We start from the raw sequence: 13,425 nt of genomic DNA, 5'->3' as shown, positions 1-13,425 counted from the left end.
TCAGAAATAGGCAGAAGGAGGCAGCTAGGTGGCGAAGTGGACAGAACACAGGCCCTGGAGTCAGGAGGACCTGAGTTCAAAATTGACCACAGACACTAAATGTGTGACCTTGGGCAAGTCACTTAATCCCATTATCTTGCAAAAGCCAAACATAAATAAATAAATAAATAAATAAATAAATAAAAAGAAGAAATAGAAGATTGTGTTTAGGAATTTACACTATTTACCTAATGACCTTAGATAATGACTCTTCCAACAAAGACCTTTCATTAAAAGACAAATATTATTCAAATGACCCTGTATGACCCTCAATCATAAATACAATAGTCATAGGAAAATTAAAATTAATAATAATTCATAGAGCAACAGAGAGGAGCAAGATAAATAGTCCTAAGTAGACTACAATTTATTACAAAGAAAGATGAATTCAAGAGAAACAATTTCTCATCAGAGAAATGTGCGACCAAAAAACCAAAGAACAAATCAAATAACCAAAGGAAGTTAAAACTGATGGTCAGGCCATATGCTCCATTGTATCCATGAAATATCTAGGGAGGACAATTGCTATAAGGATTTGAGGACCAATGGACATCTCCTAGTTCAAAGAGACAAGCATTTCCTTTAATTGAAAACCAATGGTCATCTGGAAATTATAGTTCAGGGGGACAAGCATTCCCTCTCCTCCTTGACAGTGATTTAGACTTAAACAATCTCTGAGCTGAATGGCAGATGTGACTACCTAGGGTCTTTTTAAAAGACACATGATGTGAAAGAGAACAAATTGAAAGGAAAGTTCAGAGATGACATGAACTGAGCAGCAACAGCAGTGTTGGGGAGATAGTAGCCCTAGTCCTGCCTGAGACTTAACAAGTTGATCTAGAAAGAATAAGAAAAACAGGGGCAATAGGTAAAAAAAGGAGAAACTTAAAGAAAAACTCAAGTATGACAAAGGAGAAACTAAGAGGTTTCATAAGGCCCTGACTGTTTGTGGTGGCAAAGAATTGGAAATTAAGTAAATGTATTTCAACTGGGGGTGGCTTAACAAACTGTGGTATATGTATGTCATGGAACACTAATTGTTCTATTAGATGCCAGAAGGGATGAGAATTCAAAGAAGCCTAGAAAGATTTGCTTGAACTGATGCTGAGTGAGATGGGCAGAACCAGAAAAACATTGTACACCCTAACAGCAACATGGGGGTGATGAACAACCTTGATGGACTTGCTCATCTCATCAGTGCAATCAGGGACAATTTGGGGCTATCTGCAATGGAGAATAACATCTGTATCCAGAGAAAGAATTGTGGCATTTGAACAAAGACCAAAGACAAATTACCTTTAATTTAAAAAAAACAATCTGATACCTTATTATATAACTTGGCTCTATCTCTTTTACTTTATTTTTTTTCACCTTAAGGATATGATTTCTCTCTCATCACATTCAACTTAGATCAATGTATACCACGGAAACAATGTAAGGACTAGCAGACTGTCTTCTGTGGGGGTGGAGAAGGGAAGCAAGATTAGGAGGAAAATTGTAAAACTCAAAATGAATAAAATCTTTCTAAGAAATAAAAAAAAACAAGGCCATGAAGGCATCTTGTTACAGAAGACTTAAAAGGAACCAACCAGTTGTACTCACCTCTTGAAGGACTGAGGAAAGTTCCAAAAAGGATTTTTTTTTCTCCTTAATATTCCCTCTAAATGCCTAGCAGTCACATGTATAGTAATATAAATGATTCTGTTCTTTTATCTAAGCATTTTCCATTTCTTCATTTTGCCTCAAATATTCAGAAACTTGGGGTTAATGAACAAAGAATAAAAGTTAAATTAAGGCAGAAAACCAGCTCTCTTTATGTCAGAGATTTTTCTAACTGGGGCCTCAGAGTCACTGTGATTATATTAACTTACAGTAAATAGCAGAGAAACAGAGCATCTGGACCTGAGGAGCATCATATTAGCTCTAGGTTAAAAGCAAGCTAATTTTTGTAGAATTCAATTTCTAAAGAGTAAAAGAGGAGGAGCAGCTAGGTGGCTAAGTGGATAGAGCCCTGGAGTCAGGAGGACCTGAGTTCAAATACAGCCTCAGACACTTAATAATTACCTAGCTGTGTGGCCTTTAGTAAATCACCTAACCTATTGCCATGCCAAAAAAAAAAAAAAAGAGTAAGAGAGGAGAATAGAAAGGAGCCAGAGAAGAGAATGAATGGTGACTGGAAAAAAACCAAAAGGACATATCCAAAACTACCTTCCAGGGAAGAGATAAATAAATCCTAAAGAGAATTCAACTCTTCCCCTCTCCAGAAGCAAGGAGATAGCAGAAAGGATAGAGTACCTGATTAGAGAGATGCTCCCAATGTTAGGCAAGGAAGGCTCCCAGAATGTTGAATGGACCTCCTATGGCAGATTTATAGAAGGATATGAACAAGAGTCACCCAGGATGAACAGACATAATTTGGTGTGATCTATGTCTTTGGAAAGAGTGACCACATCAGGGAGATTTTTAATTCATTGACATATTAGAGAAATAAAATATTTATTATGGATTTGTTCAAGTCAGAGCAGAGCGCCTCTATGAAATGGATTTCAAAAATCTTTATAAATGCTACTCATTGTGCTTCTCATTCTTTAAATCTAATGAAATTCACAAAACATGTAAAAAACAAATATTTACATTTTTCTAGATGGCTTGTTTTGTCTTCCTTCTTTCCCTACCTGCCTCCCCTCATCATTTCTCTCTCTCCCTTTTCCTTTATTCTTCTCCTTTTCCTAGGCTCTGTCCTGTGTTTTTCGTAGATTATCTATTCCTACTTAGGTTTTCTTGGCTACTATATGTTTTCCCTTCTCTTAAAAAATTATAGATCAAACCCTGATGGAGGGGCAGCTAGGTGGTGCAGTAGACAGAGCACCGGCCCTGGAGTCAGGAGTACCTGAGTTCAAATCCAGCCTCAGACACTTAATAATTACCTAGCTGTGTGGCCTTGGGCAAGCCATTTAACTCCATTTGCCTTGCAAAAACCTTAAAAAAATCTTGATGGATGTATCTCCTCTCAGCAGTTCAGAGAGCCAGGACAACCCTAGAAGACCGACTAAGGGCAATACTATCTATATCCAAAGGAAGAAACCAATTCGTCATCTGGAAATTGTAGTTCAGGGGGACAAGCATTCCCTCTCCACCTTGACAGTGGTTTAGACTTATCACAATCTCTGAGTTGAAAGTCAGACAAAAACCTACAAAATCTGAATAAACACTAAATTCACTTTTTAAAAATGTCTCATATATTTCTTTCCTATCTCATGGTTTTCTCTCTTTTCCCTTAATCCTAATTCCTCATACCAAAAATTACTAATCTGTAAACATGTTCAACACAAATATGTCCAAATAATATTCACCTGAATTTTTGCTGCTGAGGAGAGGAGGGTAGGAAGGGAGGGTGGAAGGAAACTATACAACTTAAAAATATGCATAGGCAACTTTCATAACATGTAATTGGAAAAATAAAATATCAATTTTAAAAAAGAATTATCAATCACAACCAAAGTTTAACACAATGGTTCTTGAACTTTTTGGTCTCAGGATCTCTTTTTTGTTCTTAAAAATTATGAAGGGCCCCCCCACAGAGGTTTTGTCTATGAGGATAAATACTTATCAGTACTGACCTTATTAAAAACTGAAATATTTTAATATTATTGTGAAAATAGATTTGACCTCATAAACTCCTGAAATGATACTGGAGACACCCAGGGTCCCTGAATCACACTTTGAGAACTGCTGGCCTAGAGTTTTTTAAAGAACCTACTGCGCCTCATTTGAAAGAAGCTGAGGTGTGGGTTGAGGGGGGGGAAGGGGAAAGAATATAGGGGATACAAAATGATAATGCTGCTATGTTTTATCTGAATAAGGGGTTGGAGGGAGCTTGTAATAGGATAAAAAAATGGAAGAAGGAGATAGTAGGAACATCATAGACATAACACACACAGTGCTACTCCTAGGTTCTTGCCCTTCATCATTGAAGAAGACCAAAATGACATCACTATGTTAGAGACAAATCACAGTGTGTCTGACTGTGACTTATCAGATCAATATGAGCTTGGAATGTTCTAACACAGGTTGAGCACAAATTGTCCATGTGAACATCTGGAAAGGACACTCTAAACTTACAGATGTCACATTTCCTTTGACCTATTTCAATTCTACCTTCCTCATAGAGTGTAGCCCCTCACTGATGAGGGCAAACCATGCTGGGTGGTCCTGTACCAATATCTCCCAAGCTGTACCATCAGTTCTAAAGTTCTTCAATGAAACTTTCAGGGAGCCCCAGTATCACTTCTTCTATCCCTTTGTGAGCACTTCCTTGTGTGAGTTCTCCAAATCTCTTTGGCAAGCATACAGCTGGCATTCTAACATGTCCAGTTCATCATAGTTGCACTCTCTGTATTAAATTGGAATACTAGGCAGTTTAGTTCAAGAAAGGACCTCAAGTGTCTGGTATCTTCTTCTGCCGGGTGATCTTCAGAATCTTCCTAAGACAATTTAGATGGATGTGATTCAGTTTTCTGACATGGCGCTGGTAGACTGTCCTGGCTTCACAGGCATATAGCAATGAGGTCAGCACAATAGCTCTGTAGACCTTCAGTCTGGTTGTCAAGTCTAATGTTACTCTGCTCTCCCATACTTTCTTCCAAGTCTCCCAAATACTGAGCTACTGTCTAAATCTGAACATAAATACAGAATCATTATAAGTCTTGAAAAGAAAAAATAAATGGGGCAAGGAAATTAAATATGGGGGAAATCTTTGGATGTGCCTAGCAAAAACCCAATATAATGGTCCCTTTCTGTATCCTTTCTCTTCACTGAGGGCCTATACTGTCCATTAGTAGTTACTGTTTAGCTTGAGGAAACCCTGGACCTACTTTGGCTTCTTCAGTCTTACATATGTCATCTTTCCTCAAACCCTAGACATCTTGGCTGAGGCCCAATTGTTATCCAGACATAAAAAGACACTCTAATGCATAGTTCTAGGCCAGAGAAAATGAAACCAATATGATAGTTATATTATGGTCAAAACCCAAACCTCAGATAATGTTCACAGCAGGAAAGAATAATAACAAATTAATAAACTATTTCTGCTTGTACTTCTATTCCCAAAGCTAATTGCTTATTTGTTTAAGCAAGCATTTCTGTCTTGATTAAGGTTATTAGTAAGTGAAAATGTTTCTATTCCATGAACATACTTGAATTTCATAAGTTTTGAATTTCACACCAGAAACCTAGCTCCGCAAATGCTTTCATGTGGTAACATAGCTGATCAAGGAATACATACTTAATTAAACAAATAATTGGCATTGAGAAATATAAATTGAAGCATAACTAATGAATTTGTCATAGATACAAACAGTGCTCTAAGCTTTTCACACCAAGCAACCAATAGATAGTTATTAAGCACTTACTGTATGCCAAATGAGGGCACTCCCTTAGTGCAGGGACTACGTTACCTTGATTTTTGTATCCTCTAAGTACTGGAAACTTGCATTTTAATGGAACTACCTTTCTCTCCACTCCATTGTCCATGCAATCCATTGTTCCTCAAACTGGGGATCATCATGGGGTTGATAGTCTGTAATATGAATTTTAATATTAGTTTGATAACTTTGTAGTGGCAGATAGAGAATCAGGTTTGGAGTCAGCAGGAATGGCATTCTAGTCTAGCCTCTGACCTATACTTCTCAGGGTTCCAAACAATTCCCTAAGACTCTATGGTACAGATGTGTTGTTGAACTGCATTGATAAAGAGAATTTCCATACCCAAGTGTTGTATCCAGACAACAAAAGTATTTACAGAATTGGAAGACTGTCTACCAAAGAATGGTTAAAATGCAATCAACAGCATATTGATATGAGTCAGAGATCTTCTGGAGTATTAAAATAAAGTGAAGATGAGTAAAAACAAAAAAGAACATGAAAGAATAACCAAATGAATCAGTTGGGGTAAATCTTCATTTCTTGAATACCAACTAAAAACATATATGGGTCATATATTTTACTAAAAAATATCTATCTTACCAGGCAAGACAACACAAGAAAAATTTATTAAGTACTCCCTATCTGTCCAGCATTGTGGACATAAATAGAATCAAAAAGACAGTACCTTCCTTTAAGGACCTGACATTCTAATGGAAGACAACAAAATATAAAAGGGAGCTAAAAAGTGTTTGGGAATAGTGAAGTATGGAGGTTCCTAAGGGGCATGGTACTTACGTCCAGAATGTCAGAAGCACAACTGGGAAGGAAATGAAAGATAGCTGGCTTGATTCCCTTCCCAAAACAGAGGCACCATGAGTAACTCACCAGTGGAAAAAGAGAGAAGAGGACTGGCATAGCAGAGGCATGTTCCAGGTTGAGAAGGCTGCAGGGAAAGACAGATGTTCCAGGGTAAAGAGACCCTAAGGATGGTGGAAATTTTGAAGAAAAAAATAAAATGTTGAATCAAAAGACATATAAAAGCATAAATTAGTTGAAGTAAAGTCAACTAGAAAGTGATATTTACTGGATGAAGGATCACCCATACTCAAACAAAAGAAGTCTATCCATTTCTTGACTTAGTGTTAGAACAGACCCAATGTTTAGTCCACCCCCAAATCTAGATTTTTGTAATGTGATGCTTTCTGAAGAGTAAAAGTAGGAATCCAAAATTTACAATTCTCTCTGATTAGAATTCAGAATTGAAAAGGACAAACACATTTGTCAGTTTAATGAAGAACACTGTTAAGTCATGGGGTTACAGGGAAGTCCTAGAAAACAGAAGTGGGTATGGCTAAAAGTGAAAAGTCATGAGGCTGACAACATATGAGCATGCAACTCCTTCCATAACTAGATGATAAGCAGTGCTGAACCCTACCCTAATCTTAGTTGATTTTCTCTAGGTATTTGACTTGACCTGCTTTGTTTATTTTCTTTAAAATTCCTTCAGCTTTCCACTAACAATTTTGGCCATCTTTTTTACTTTGAATAAACATGCTGAATATGTGATTAAATAAGAAAGGCAGAGAGAGAGAGAGAAGAAGAAGAAGAAGAAGAAAGAGCAGTGACAAAGTTTTATTACTATATGAAAATTCTGCTGATGCTAATCTATTTGTAATTTATAGTCTTGAAAAATTCCCTGAGGCACTGAGAGTTTGACCATGGTCATATCAGATGAGAACAACTTGTTCCAATGACTGTGAAGTGGGCTGAAGTAGGCACTGTGGGACACTTAGAGTTTGGTCAGATGTCAGACACCAAGGTCATCCACTAGCCTGAGTCATTGCCAGTCATCCTGACTTTTGTCTTGCCTCTGGACTTCGATGACTCTAGAAGAGAGTGTAAAGTTGACGACTTTATGCAACTCTGCCTCACTTAAATCCAATTCAAACAATAGTCAATACATTGTTCTGTAATGCCATTGGTTCTCTTCAAAAACAAAGGATGAACAATAATAACATGCCAGAGGCAGAATTTAAACCCAAATCTTCCTGTTTCAAATGTTGCCCCCTCTAAACACAGTGTGATACTACCTCTCAGAATACACACACATATATGTGAATATATATAGATATATAAATATGTAGATATATGAAAATATATATATATGCATATATGGGTTATCTACATATAATCCAACAGTCATTGCAGTTATGTTTGAGTACTTTTTTTTTTTACAAATACTATTGGCAACATCATAAGTAGGTCTCTGGTTCTATTTGTGAAAAAAAACAGAAACCCTGAAAATTTAAAAATCAATTATTTACTAACACTAAACCTAACACATTATGGAGAGGGTACTGTTTTCCAAACAAATGAGAATTGAAAATCTGTGAAAGCAGTATAACAATTTGCTGTGTATAAATCTACACTCAAATACACACATAAATAAACACACACACACACACACACACACACACACAAACACACACACTTTTTTATCATTCTATCTATAATGACTAGGGAGGCATGAAGCTTACATAAACCACCAATGTCTGTGATTCGGTAGGGGCTGCCTCTGGGAGGCAGGTGCTCAGTTTACACATGCATTGGTCTGTGACAGCCCACATGTCATATATGCAGCTATCAGTCTGACACGTGTATGTTGCCTTCCCTAATATCCAGGGAAGGACTTAGGGTCAAGGACTTCCCTCAAATGAATGACAAACAGAAATGCACCCTACCTGAAATAGAACTGTCTGCTCAAGTGAGAAGATAGAACCCAATGGGAATTTTCCTTATCTCCCAGAATAGAATCCATATAAAATATGGCCCACTATGGGTAAACCTTGGGTTTAGCTATTTCTTCTATGTGGTCCTTTCTTTCCCCCATCTAATATTTTACCCTATCTTAAAAGCTTTCCTTCCACTTAAAATCCTTGTAATAACTTCCATAAATAAAAATATTCCCACAATTTGATGAAGTTCATGGCATTTCTGCCTTTCTAATATTTTATGCAGTTCCAACAAATTAATAGGGAATTGAAAATCACAACACCACAGGCTCACATGGCAGGAAGTGACTTCTGGTGGTGGTGGGGGGATGATCCTTGCCTCCAGATAAATATTGGTTTTTAATTCTACCTTCTTTCCATTCTTAATGTCATAATTGCATTTCAGAGTCTTACAATTAAGACTTTAGCCAATTCAGTGTGCTTTTTAAAAAATTAACCTATATTAGATCACATAAAGAATAGAAGGTTTCATTAGTGCAGAAAGTCTCTCATTGAAAATTAAGACTCTTCTATAACCTAGTAGGCAGGTAAGTTCACAACCTACATGTCATCCTGGGTCCTCATTCTTACTCATTACACACATCCAATTAGCTAACAAATCTTGCTATTTCTACCTCCATAATATCTTTTTTATAAGTCCCTTTCCTCCACTCATCTATTAAGACCCTCATCACTCCTTGCACAGACTATCTTAATCAACTCCTAATTAGTCTCCCTGCCTTAGCTCTCTCCACACTCTAAATCATCCTCTCAAATCCATCAAAATGTCTTCTATAAAATTTAATCTCCCACCACTTCAGTAATGACGAATGGCTCCCTATCACCTCTAGGATCAAATATCACTTTTGTGTTTCACTCTTATACCTCTTCACAATCTGGCCTCATCCTATTTTTTCTCTTTTTTTATTTTATTTTATTTTTTGCAAGGTGATAGAGTTAAGTGACTTACCCAAGGTCATGCAGTTAGGTGATCATTAAGTGTCTGAGGTCAAATTTGAATTCAGGTCCTCCTAACTCCAGGGTTACATCCTATCCTTTTAACTTCATTGTACATTGTACTCAACTCTGCACTCTCCATGGTCCTGCCAAATTGGCTTTCTTGTCATTACTCATATAACTCTCCACTTCTTCTCCCCATGAATTTGCATCCTTCCTCATCTTCTGGAATCTCTGGTTTCCTTCAAGACTCAGCTGAAGGGTCACTTTCTGCTTGAGGCTTTTCCTGTTGCTCTAGCCACTAACCCTTTGATTTTATTTTGTGCAGATCTCACACATTGTCATGTTGTCTGTCATGTTAAATTTCTCAAGACAGAGGCTGTTGTGCTTTTGTCTCTGTACCCCCAATCCTGATACATAGTAGATGACAGATTGATTAGAGAGTTGTCTCATGATCCTTAGAGGTTGACTGGCTTGTCCACTATCACAAAGGTAGTGTTAGTGTTAGGACTTGAACCCAGATCTTCCTGACTTTTGATCCAGCACTTGATTCACTATGCCTTAGAGTTTTCTTGGCATATGGTATTGTCCAATTGGAAAGTGCCAGACCAGCTAGCAATTTCTCACATCCCTCTGTGAAGTGAATCTATTCAATTTCTCCAGTTTCTAGATGAGATTCCTAAGCTATTTGGTTTAGTTTACAGCATAGATAGATCATCAGTAGCTCCACAGATAGAGCCCCAAGTGTCCTACTTCATCTGATAGTTAGTCCACTGGGCCTTCCTGTCCCTCTAAAAGGAGCAACAATCTGATGCTTTATAGAACGGATCTTTCCACGGAAGCAAAGATCATCAGCTGTCATGGCCAAAGACCCTTTTCATCACAAGCAGATTATGCTGTCTTTGATGCTGCTCACAACTCCCTTACAAATCAGCCCAACTGTCCAATGTATTTCACAAAGTTTCTGCTTAAATGGCAAGCCTTGTCATAATTAATCTGATGGGCAGCCAGATCTGAGCAGGATGATGAACAAAAGTACTTGCTGAAAATAAATGGTGTGAAATCTTCTCTGCCTCCTGGGTTCTCTCCCCTCTTTCCTCTCTCTCTCTCTCTCTCTCTCTCTCTCTCTCTCTCTCTCTCTCTCTCTCTCTTTCTCTCTCTCTCTCTTTCTCTCTCTCTCTCTCTCTCTCTCTCTCTCTCTCTCTCTCTCTCTCTCTCTCTCTCTCTCTCTCTCTCTCTCTCTTTCTCTCTCTCTTTCTCTCTCTCTCTCTCTCTCTCTCTCTCTCTTTCTCTCTCTCTCTCTCTCTCTCATTATCATCATCTCTCTCCCTCTTTCTCTGGTGGTTAGTCCATTAGGCCTCCAAGTGGAGAATGGTCACTCTTTCTTTTTTTCTCGGCCTAGAATTGGAATAAAAGATTAAAAGATAACAAAGTTCCCTTGGTCTTTCTCAAGGGGGCTCTAGAAACTCTGCCCTAGCTCAAGGACAAGACATTTTAATTTACTTACAAAAACTTACTTTTTCTTCACATTTGTAACAAAAGATACCCTTTGAATTATGAACCCTACCATTTGTTCTCAAATCTTATCAATTATAGAATGTATTTGCAGACTTGTAAATAGAAAGTGACTAAGTGAATGGTGGGGAAGCATATATTAAATGTTTACTAGAGCCACTGTACTAAATGCTAATGGGCAGATAGGAGGTACAAGAACTGAGTGCTAGTACTAGAATCTGGAAGATTCATCTTCATGAGTTCAAATCCAGCCTCAGACACTTATTAGCTGTGTAACCCTGGGTAAGTCACTTAAGTCTGTTTGCCTCAGTTTCTTTATCTGTAAAATGGGCTGGAGAAGGAAATGGCAAACCAGTCCAGTATCTTTGCCAAGAAAACCCCAAATGAGGTCACAAAGACTTGGACGTGACCAGAAGATTGAACAACAACAAAAATTAGATGCTGAGAATTCAAAGACAAATATAAAATAGTTCCTACACTCAAGAACATTAGATTGTTAGAGGGCAACAACAAATATAGGGATTCAGCTGTAGGACAGATGCCAAGTACTGGGGATCCTTACTCAACACTGGAGTACATGGCAAGGTCCAAATGCTTGGAGGCCACTGCTATAGGATAAATGGTAAGACCCAGGATTCTGGAGGGTGATCATGATGAATGAGTCATTACAGCTGATAACCCCCTGCTCACAGAAAGGGTTCATTACAGCCTGTTCATATTCTACTGGATTTTGATTCATTTACATCTTGTAACTACAGGCCCACAACTGTTGGAAAGGGGAGAGGAGGCCTAAAGGGCAGAGTTGAATAGACACATCAAGCTACCACAAAAATGTGGGGGCCAGCATCCAGGAGCATAAAAAATGGCATAATGACTAGAAAGGGGAAAAAAAGATTTGAGCACATGATGAGGGGAAGGGGAAGCCCTCTTGGTCACTCTCCTCACTAACATCACATCCTCTTAGGCATCCCAGTCCCAGACATCACCATGACACCCATACCATAATATCACTCTCATTCCATTTGGCTCTTTCTCCAGTGTATTTCATATAAAACCAGGGACAAAATGAAAAAACATGGAGAAAATACTAATGAAAGGATAATAGATGAATAGCACATGCAGAGATCCTAAGTCAAGACTAAGATGCCCCTTCTTTTTTAAGGATTGTATCTTATCTATTATTATCATCATCCATTATTTATCTATTATCTTATTTGCCATTATCTATTTATTCCTAGCAGAAGGAATAAATATGCTTATTGAACCATCTGAAATAGAATAAGAATTTTAGCAAGCCTTTATAAGGACTTTGTGAGCAAATGTTCAGAAACCTATTTTCCAAAAGTAGAAGATTTAACCCTCCATGGAAATAAACACTGGACCAGGTGCACTCTATCTGAAGAAATCATAGCAGGGCCTAAAAGTCAGAGAGTAGACCCCAAAGAAATAGGATGAAATCTACCTCTCTTCTCTGTTTTGGCTTGGTTTGATTTTTCTGGGGAATCAATGTCCAAGTAAGGACTCAAAGGATATTTACTGCAGACAGATGTGTTGTTTTCATTTAGTTCATGGATTTTGAAGAGTGCAGAAAAGGTTCAAATGGCTAGCAAAGAAAGTTGCAACACTGGTGAGTGGGGCTTCAAGCCAATGAAACTTGCTATGTCTTCCCTGATATAAGAAGTCAGAATTCCTCTTAAATTTATTCCCTTCCTTAAGATTCAAGCCCAGATATGAAGCTATGCCCAAGCAAAAACTATGTCCAGCCCTAGGTGTTAAAATTTAGAGGGATACACTTCTTATCCCAATAGCCAGTCATAAGCAAATTTAGCTACCAGAATCATTGTAAAAACAGTCAAATCACCAAAAATTGTGTTCTTTTTCCCCAAACTACTTGTCTAATATATAAGGGGGCGATTTTCTGCTTAAACTCTGTAAGAAGAACTTCTTTATTACTTAATTTCTTCTCTGTAAACCTTGACTATTTTCTTAAGATGGCGTAATCATAACATATCTCAAACTATATTATAAACTTGATAATCATCAAAACAATCTGGTACTGGCTAAGAAATAGAATAGTGGATAAGTAAAATAAATTGAATACAGAATTCATAGTAGTAAATAACCACAGCAATCTAGAGTTTTATTAAACCCCAAGATCCAAGTTTTTTGTGACTACTCAGTATTGACAAAGACTGTGGGAAAAATTGGAAAATAGCTTGACTGAAATTTAGGTATAGACCAACATCTCATGATGTAAAACAATATAAGGTCAAAATAGGTTACATGATTTAAACAAAAAAATTGATACCACAAGCAAATTGGGGAATCATGGAATTAGTTTTTTCTGTCAGATTTAGGGATGAGGGAAGAATGTATATATAACCAGAGATAGAGAGAGCACTATGAAATGTAAAATGAATAATTTTGATTATATTAAATTAAAAGGTTTTTACACAAACAAAATCAATGCAATCAAGCTTAGAAGGTAAGCAGAAATGGGGAGGGGGGGTTCACAGCAAATGTCTCTGAATTTGGAAATTGAAAGAATATTCATCAATTGGAAATGACTGAATAAGATGTGGCTTAATTATAATGAAATATGATTGTGCTATAAGAAATTACAGATGGGATACTTTCAGAAAAACATGAAAAGATTTATATGAATTGATGCAAAGTGAAGAGAATAAAACCAGAACATTGTAGCCTAATAATAGCAATA

This window comes from Macrotis lagotis, chromosome 1 (genome assembly GCF_037893015.1).
Source record: "Macrotis lagotis isolate mMagLag1 chromosome 1, bilby.v1.9.chrom.fasta, whole genome shotgun sequence".
Classification (NCBI taxonomy): domain Eukaryota; kingdom Metazoa; phylum Chordata; class Mammalia; order Peramelemorphia; family Peramelidae; genus Macrotis; species Macrotis lagotis.
This window is presented reverse-complemented; position numbering follows the sequence as displayed.